Raw genomic sequence first — 9,430 nt, 5'->3', positions numbered from 1 at the left:
AAGCAGACGAGATGGCAGTTTTGTGGAGCCTGGAGGTTACCTGAGTTCAACATAATTAAAATAATTAATTCATTCGTTTCCTATAGCAATTAAGAAACGCGCTTCTCTCAACCTTTTAGAACGATGAACTAAGCATCATGGGTCGTAAATCGTAATACCCATCATCGTTATAAATATTTTTTCTAATATAGCCTATCTTTCAAATCAAAAAACATTTTTTTTTATTTATAAATCTAGGATATCACTATCAGTAGGTACTATCAGTAGGTACCCATGCCTTTATTATTGGCGAGTCATTTTTTTATTATTCCTGGGAACTTACATGTCAACTTACAGAAATCATCATATGTAATAAGAAGGGGTTTTTATCATTTACAGATACATACAAGATAAACTTTCACCAATTTAATACTATCTATGTTATTCTGCAGATATTATTCTGTGCTTTGTTTTATTTTTGCTAATAAAATATTTGACTCATTGTTGTTTTATTTATTAGAACTTCGCTTGTTTTTAGTTTTAAATATTATTTATTGCTTATTAGTTGTCTGTTTGATAATGACGTCACCCAGTATCTAAAAGTATTGACCTACTACAGAGTACTTGTAGTAATTAGAAACAATAACATCTATTCTATAATGTACTTTCACAGATAATAACGTCATAGACAATAATATAAGTAATAATTTTCTGTGTTCTTTACGAAATTTATAGGTCAGTGTGGCTTTTCATTTTATAGTATGAATATTACTTGATTAAAACAATGATTAAAACCTTTAAATATTACGTTATACGTATACGATACAACCACAATACAGCTTATTATTATTTTATTATAAAGTAACTCTTGCTTACCACAATTATTTGGCCATGAGGCATTCGTCGGATCGGTCGTTATGGAAATCTTTGGGGGAGGCCTATGTCCTGCAGTGGACGTCTTAAAAGGCTGGAACGAACGAACGAACGAACGAGGCATTCGTCACTCAAAAGCATACCTCAGGTCAACATCTTTTGGATGGTTTTAGAGAAGGATCTAGATTTCCATTTCAATAGTGTTCATTTATGCTTCTATTCATCTCTTTATTTAATTCTATACCAAAAACAGGAGAGACACTTAATACATTTCAACTTTTGGTGATATTTTACCAAGTGAGATATATACGAATACGAGTAGTATGTATTTTCATAAGAAACGATAAACATGCAGTCTGTTGAACTATCCATTGATTTAATTAGAATTCGAAGTAGTATTAAGTATGTAAATCAAATAGTCACCTGCTTAGTTACATTGTTTATACTTGTATTAGTTGCAAACTGGTCATTATTTTGAATATTATGTATTTCATCAAAGGCGATAGCTATTCTGAAAAATGTTTAATTGTTTAATTGCATAACATCACTTCTTAAACATTGTGTTTTTCTCCAATCTCTATTATATTTTTTCACGAAGCTAATGTCTATTTATTTCATTTCGTAAAACATATAAAAAATTGCATTTTAAGCCAGCCTGAAGCTGATACCTAGGTATTTCAAGTTTATAGTCTAACCATAGACAAATATATGCTCTAACATGGCTCTAACGTATAGATATGTATTTCCAAAGGGTACGATATGCGTGACTGCAATAGAAAACGATAGTTATGCCGCAAACGTCATTATTAATATCTTGGCCGCATAAAATGTAAAATATCGACCATACATAATTGATCACAATACACTGGTTCAACTATTCCAACACATGCTGCAGGCCTCACACACTTACCTAACAAAACAAGCAATGGACGTGTGCTAATTAGATACGTATCGCATCGGAAACGTGGGCATTAATGCCACAATTGCAACTTCAAGAAACTTAATATTACAACAAACGAAATGGGAAGTTATTCGATGCATATAACATTTATTCACTTTCAAATAGTTTGCGTAATGGCCAATTGATAAGTTCGTAACGAATGCTAAGCTGACTGCAGCGAATTCGGTCGCGAAATATAATTACTAATGAAATAAATTTCAGAACATTTTGAAACTACACTTAGATTTCTAATGTCTAGCAAAATATTAAGCAACGATTGTTATGTTTCGTAATATTGATAATATGTAGTAGAACTTGTAATAAAATTGAAGGTTGCTATTCGTGGAAAAGCTAAAATAGTGACTTTATTCACGCCATGTTCTCATGTTAACTATTTATAGTTTACCTGAACTTTCTTGAAATGCCAGATGAATTTATCTGGATCTATCTAATTGGGTATATTTGGATAGCATCTATTATTGAAGATACCTCAAATAATTGTAGTCGCATTTTAGGTACCTATAGCTATAGTGTCAACATGGTGTCAACCAACTAAGAGGCTACTAAACTTAAAACGTTTTTGAAACTTGAAATTCTCCTAGGCACATAATTTAATCTATCTATAATGACAGCGTGGAACGTCAACAAAAAAACGTAGATGGTTCAATTCGCAAAGCGAAATAATCTTATAATCTCCACAATAGCAATAATTAGTTGTTGGAAAAAATTGCACTCGACGTCAATGGCAGTGATGTCATACATTTGTATTATTCCGCCAGTAATGCAGACCACCTCATCATCACTTAATTCTGCGTGGAATTTATGGAATCATATTAAAAGACGCTTTAGTTAACGTGTTTTTTCTCGAACATTGTTATCACTATTTTGTATTTGATATTTCATTCTTGAAGAGCTGTAATATAACGAGTGTTTCGAGTAGTTTTTTTACGTTATTAATACGACTAATTCGAAAGCCTAATAAGGTCTACTGTTCTGCAATGATCTGCTTATATTCACCAACAAGGTCCTTCAAAACGGAACGCACATAATATGGTGCTCCTCCATTATCCTACTACATTGATACAGTGTAAAGTAGGTACCTACTGAGATAATAACGCGAATCAAAGCTGGGGAGAATATTATTTTTACTAATTTTCATTTAGAATTACCTATTTCCGAGTTTTTATGGTCGACCTGCTGATACCATCGATGGTTAGCCTAAAGCCTATTTGACACTTTGTGATACAGGTATTCTTTCATAGCTTACCTATCTGTTATTTTGACTAAAGATGAGTTAAACAAGACCCCAGAAGATGGGAAACTGGCCATTAATCTTAAAATATTCCTAACAATCAAACTAGCACACCTTTGTAATTTACTTAGCAAATAAGCAAATTTATTACAATGTATAAAATTTATCTATCTGTCTGTCTACTGAGACCAAAAGTTTAATATAAATTTATAAATTGTGTGTGAAATCTGGTGTAGATACATTTTTAACTTCGTTTATTTTCAATTGAACTTACCTTTTTGGAAAATTTATAATATGAGATGTATTCAAGTTTGCAAACCCCTGACTATTTAATTATTTTTTTTTTGACAATTTTCACACACGGCACAATCTGATCCCAATACTAAGCTTTCGCTTGTGTTATGGAAACCAGATGGCTGATAAACATACGTATATATAATTTTTAAATAAAGTATATAGATAATTAACACCCAGATGCAGAGCAAACATCTATGTTCATCACACAAATATTTGCCCCGGGTGGGAATCGAACCCACGACCTCTGGCTTGGAAGGAAGGGCCACTACCAACCAAGCCAACCGGTCAGTCAGTAATTAAGATGGTTCTAATTATAATAAACTAGATTTCCGCCCGCGGCTTCTCCCGCGTTTTCAAAAGAAAACCCGCATAGTTCCCGTTCCCGTGGGATTTCCGGGATAAAACCTATCCTATGTGTTATTCCAAGTTACCCTCTATATGTGTGCTAAATTTCATTGTAATCGGTTCAGTAGTTTTTACGTGAAAGAGTAACAAACATCCATACATCCATACATCCTTACCTACAAACTTTCGCCTTTATAATATTAGATTTGTAATATGTACCTACTTACCTCGTAGCTGGTACGAAGGTAGGTATGTTCAGTTTTGCACGCCTCATAAGCGAAGCGTTGAGGTGGGTACTACTGTCACTTCGCGCAAAACATCTGATTTTTCAAACTTAAAATGTCTTTATGCATCATACATTGCACTTGTAAGATAATACATACACACACATATTAAGAAAAAACACTATTTTTAACGTTCATGATATTTTTGATGTCATTTTTGTTATTTAAACTAGTTAAAAAACAGTTTAAAAAAGTTCTGTCTTGGACGTCCGTGTGTCTGTATGTGCGGATCCTTTTTCTTGTTAACACGATAGCGACCGAAATACTTTACTAATCGAGTCTTTTTTTTTCTCTTACGCTTGAGTATGCTCAGGAATAGAACCCTTTCATTTTTCAGGGTCTGATTCGATGTGGTTTAATTGTTATTAAATAAACAAAAATAATAATTAATAAATATTTATTAAAAAAAAATTATGAGGCGTGCACTTTTGGATTTTCCAAATTATTTAAACATATTATCCCACATGTGAATCGCAAGTGGAGGAAAATATAATTTCTTACTTAATTAATTAAAATTAAAATTAAACTTAATTGATAAAATATCGCCATGGCGCCAATTACATAATATGTATAAAGTACATTCTCTGGTCTGGTACATACTAATCATTATCACGTAGAAACGCATATAAAGATTGAGAACTTGTCTGACAGGTGAAACTAAAGGGCTTGCTGACATTCATTAGAAAAACGTGGTTAAATAAATTATAAACTGATTGGCTTCGAAATTTATTACTTTTATAATAATGAGGAATGAGAATAAATAAGCCAAGCGCCTATTGCAATTATTATATTTATCACCTAGCTATTAGTAATTAGTATTGAAAGTATAAATAATATTTCAGAATTCTTCATTAAAATACCTACTACATATTACCTAGTTGGTTAATGCTCACTTTTTGATAGAAAACGAGTAAGGTTTTATTTTGACCTCGATCACGACTTCTGTCTATTTCAGATGTTCTATTAATATAATAAAAGATCAAACTGTATGTTTGTGGTTCTAGTATACTGTATACCTAATATTAAAACTCACTTTCTTAGAATTTCATATGATGGATAGATATTTCACTTGTTTTTTTTATTTTCTTTAGAGAAACGACATGGAAACGACAACAGCATATTACTAGTAGTATTTAAAATTACTTAATTTATCTGACTGACCCATTGGTTAATTAGGTAGGTACTGATCTATAGCTCTATGATTAGAAGTGCCGGTTTAATAGCTATATGGACTCATGCATTTTAGACTCATTTCATATCATATAATATTATCTACAGGGTGTAATCGTTAAGTGTGCACAGGCGATTATTCCGTAACTATTGCAGATATCAAAAACTTTTAAACTTAAATCGAAAGCCCTTTACCTAATGAGTAAAATGACAATAATAACTTTTAAAAAATAAAACGGGAAATATCCAAAAAAGTTTCATTAAACACTCCCATACATTTAATTTTCCATACATATTGTGTTCAAAGCAAATGTTCGAAGTGACATCCTCGTTTTGGAATACCATTGTATTCCACATCGAGCTCTATTTACAGTTTCTAAATTAATTTTTATTAAAATTTGCGAAGTAATTTAAGCACAAATTAAAAAAAAGAGCCAAAATTTTTCATATTACATGTTTAGGATAGTCATTAGTCATATCTCATACTAAATGTATGGGAGTGTAAGGGAGTGTTTGGTGTAAAATTTTTGGATATTTCCCGTTTTATTTTTTAAAAGTTATTATTGTCATTTTACTCATTAGGTAAAGGGATTTCGATATAAGTTTAAAAGTTTTTGATATCTGCAATAGTTACGGAATAATCGCCTGTGCACACTTAACGATTACACCCTGTATATGTGCGAGAGATCTACAATTAAGGTAAAAGATAGGTATCCATCGAACTTCCCATCTTGAGTAGCAACACTTACTTATACGGAGTATGAATTTAATAATAATATTCTAATGTTTTCAACTCTTTTTATGTTTTTTGTTCAACATAATCGGAAGCAGAGGAAAAGCGGGTACTGCCCTGTTGTGGGGAGACAATATATTTTATTAAATGCAGTCATAGTTTTTGGTTAGGTCCATGTTAGGTCATACAGTTCTCCTATATTAATACGTCTTTATCCTAAATAAGATGTTACAAAGTGCGCATGTTAATATTATTAATTATCATTTTCAGGCTGTCGCAAGATCATGGAGACGTCTGAAGGTCCCCTACGAGATAACAACATGAAAAATCACTTCGCAAACAACGTGTCATTTCGGCAATAAATATAATTGAAAAGAGTATTAGAGTATCCAATAATATAATCAGGGTTAAAACTTTAAATGTGTGAAAGAGGGAGTGTGTTTTATTATCTCGGAACTGCAATTAATAAAAAATGAAAATAAAAGTTTTTTTAATAATTAATTAAAAAATGTCCTGTCCAGGATTTTCCGAGTCAACCCATTTTTAATACATTTTTTAATACACTGAATTTATTATAAAATTGGGCTCATTCTATTATCAAGCCGGTGAAGGTCGACCTATGTTCGGATCTTAGACCATTAAAATATTTGACAATTATTTTGATACTTTTTTGATGTAGTTGTATAACAGGTATAATCTTGGGTATAACCAAGGGTATAACAAATGATAAAAATTATAGATGAACTAGTTTAGACATAAAAAATTCTGAAAGCAGACATAGGGAATTAACTATCGTAATACATACTAGGTACTAAAATTTCAGTCAACTTGTATTGCTTTAGATTTCTGGATTCGTAAAACATATTTGGATTCAATACTGTATAGGTACATATTTAAATAAACAATGAACAAAGTAAGCTTATATTATGTCAGTAATTATGAACAAGATGTTTTTTCTTTACTAAGATGTTTTTTCTTTATACAACTATTCATTACAAAGGTTAATAGAGATTATTATTACTTAAGTATATGGCATTATATAGGTATTATAGTATCTCCCTATTTCGTAATTATACAGCATCTTTAGAACTTCAGTGCCTTAAATTAGTGCATAGAATAACTTTCATAGAACAAATATAACTACTCTAACAAAGTTTTCATTGAGAAAAGAGTCCAAAAACTGCTTCTGGGAAATTTATAGATTTATATTTATATGAAACTACCCTCATATATCCCATGCTACTTACAACTGTTCAATTTTCTGTGTGAAGATTTGTTACAGGGGCAGCCTCTTATCCTGTCTAGTTCAACACTTCAACTGCTACATGCTTACGAAGATTTAAACATTTCAAGACTTTCAAGACATTTGGGTTTACCGCCTTGGCAGTGTGGTTAGCTGGTTGTTAAGTGATAAGCAACAGCCACTAACGGCACTGCCTCTGCGTACTCCTGTATCACATCAGTTTGAAGATTCGTCGAGCAGAAGCAAGAAATATTCTTCGTAGATTATATGTTCATTCACTGAATTGGTTTTTTAATATTGTATGTTTGATAGTTATGCTGTCGTTAATTATAAATTTATAATATTGTGTATATTTAACTGAATTGTTTTTAATGTTGTATTTGTTGTTATGTGTTAGTAAATATGTGATCAATATGATCAATTCAATATTGTTTTTATCTAAATACCTTTAGGTGCCTTCATGAAATTATGGATACAAATGTGCGGAGTTTTATTAAAACGATATTCCTGTTATATTCTGAATTATTTATTTATCAATTAATTTCTGATAAAGCGATTTTTATGTTATTTTTATTTCCTCAATTTGTTAAATAATAAACTAATAAAAATTGTTTTCGAGTTGAGTTGAGCAAATGTAATGTTAATCGGTACTTAGTTAGGACTGTCTTCCTGAATAGGTAATAAATTATCTCGATATTTGGTTTGTGTAAATTATCTAATAACTCGGGCTTGCAAATATACTTCCAAAGGAAATGTTCCAATATAATAACACAATCAATGTTCATATTTTAAGTATCACAAAGATGTCACATTTGTTGCCTAATTAATTTTTTTTCATAGGTCGAGTATATTATGACGATCTATGTATCTATAACTATTGTTATTCCCTCATTTTTACAACGTTTATTTTATTGTTCAATTGGATAAAATAAATGTGAATATAGAATTTGTTAGTCTATTGCATATCCGAGGTTCCCCAATCCGATGTTACTACAAAATTGAACATGCCAAGCCTGCAGAATGTGGACTAAATCGCCATGGTAGTAGGCACGTTATAAAATAGTGCTTTCATACACAACGTCAACGCATTCTGTCGCTAATGCACTAAAATAAATGCAATTACGTTCAGGTGCATTTATCGGAGAGGTGCCAACTCGACACTCGTGCTCGACACACGTGCCACCGACATAATAATTATTCACAACCATATTTGTAGCGACGTCTTGAGCTAAATAATATGGCTCGTTGTGCATTGACTGTGCACTTTCGAAAGATGAAAATTGTAATCATGTTTCTCATGTTTTGGTTATTGGACTTAAATGAAAATTTGTAAAGTATCAAACGATTGTGTTGTGTAAAAAATATAGACAGAAATAGAGTAACAGAATGTTTTGGAAGTAGAAACAAATAAAGAGAAAGGAAATAAATAAAAATAAGTATAATAAAATGTTTATTACATTTTTCTACACATAAATTACATGTTTAGATGTTCAAATTACATACTGTACAAGTGGCTACAAACTAAAAATGCTTTCTTAATTATTACAAAAATATACGAATCTAACTTATTTTAAGAGACCAAACGCATTGACAAATTAAAAAAAAAACTTTATTCGCATTCAGATATTGGAATTTCTACCAAGATAAAAAGTATATAAAAATAGTATAAGTATATTACACGCTCCTATATAAATTAGTGTCTAAAAACGAGTACCCACACCTAATTTAACATAATATACAAACTGAAGTTGTTCCTACGAGTCTATAATGTAGTCCACTCTTGTATTACTGTTTGTGTTAATGTTAACAATATAATATAACACCTACTAATTTGTTTTATTTATCATCTTATACCCTTGTTATTGTTAAATAAAATTATTGGTGGGTTCGCTAAAGGATAATAAAAACTAGACCACAGTATCATATATTATAGGGCGGAAAACATTGATTCTAATGATAACTGTATCAACCGTGTTTCATTCATAATATAACAATCAAACTTGCATGCTTATATTAAAATGAAAAATATTAATATAATGAGCTTATGTATGTTTTTGATAATTTTGGATGGATGTTAAAAATCATATGCAAAAATTACTAGGAAATGTTTATTAGTAGTTCCGCGTTTCTGCACTAGATGGCATTCATAAACAACTTTTTTATAAACTCGCTGCATTCTTTTTTGATTCCATCGTATTTGAATATTGAAAATGTAACAAAACAAAAAATAGGGTAAATTAAATTATAATGGCATAAGTTTTTATATTGAAAATTCAATATTTTGCCTTTTATTATTTCCAATTTCAACAACATC

At 30.8% G+C, this 9,430-nt stretch overlaps 1 long non-coding RNA gene across 1 annotated transcript in view; it reads left to right on the top strand.

Annotated features, from left to right (window-relative positions):
• LOC149900614 (uncharacterized) overlaps window positions 1-6,335 on the top strand; it is a 50,717-nt gene extending 44,382 nt beyond the window's left edge. The window contains exon 3 of the long non-coding RNA XR_016457716.1: window positions 6,144-6,335. This is a non-coding gene — a long non-coding RNA (uncharacterized LOC149900614). The remainder of the gene's footprint in view (window positions 1-6,143) is intronic.
• Window positions 6,336-9,430: the final 3,095 nt, after the last annotated feature.

Source organism: Colias eurytheme, chromosome 18 (assembly GCF_061535395.1).
Source record: "Colias eurytheme isolate Ceu_HAF_F1 chromosome 18, ilColEury1 Martin Lab GWU primary, whole genome shotgun sequence".
NCBI lineage: Eukaryota > Metazoa > Arthropoda > Insecta > Lepidoptera > Pieridae > Colias > Colias eurytheme.
The sequence above is the reverse complement of the archived record's forward strand: the minus strand, read 5'-3'. Positions and strand labels throughout refer to the sequence as shown.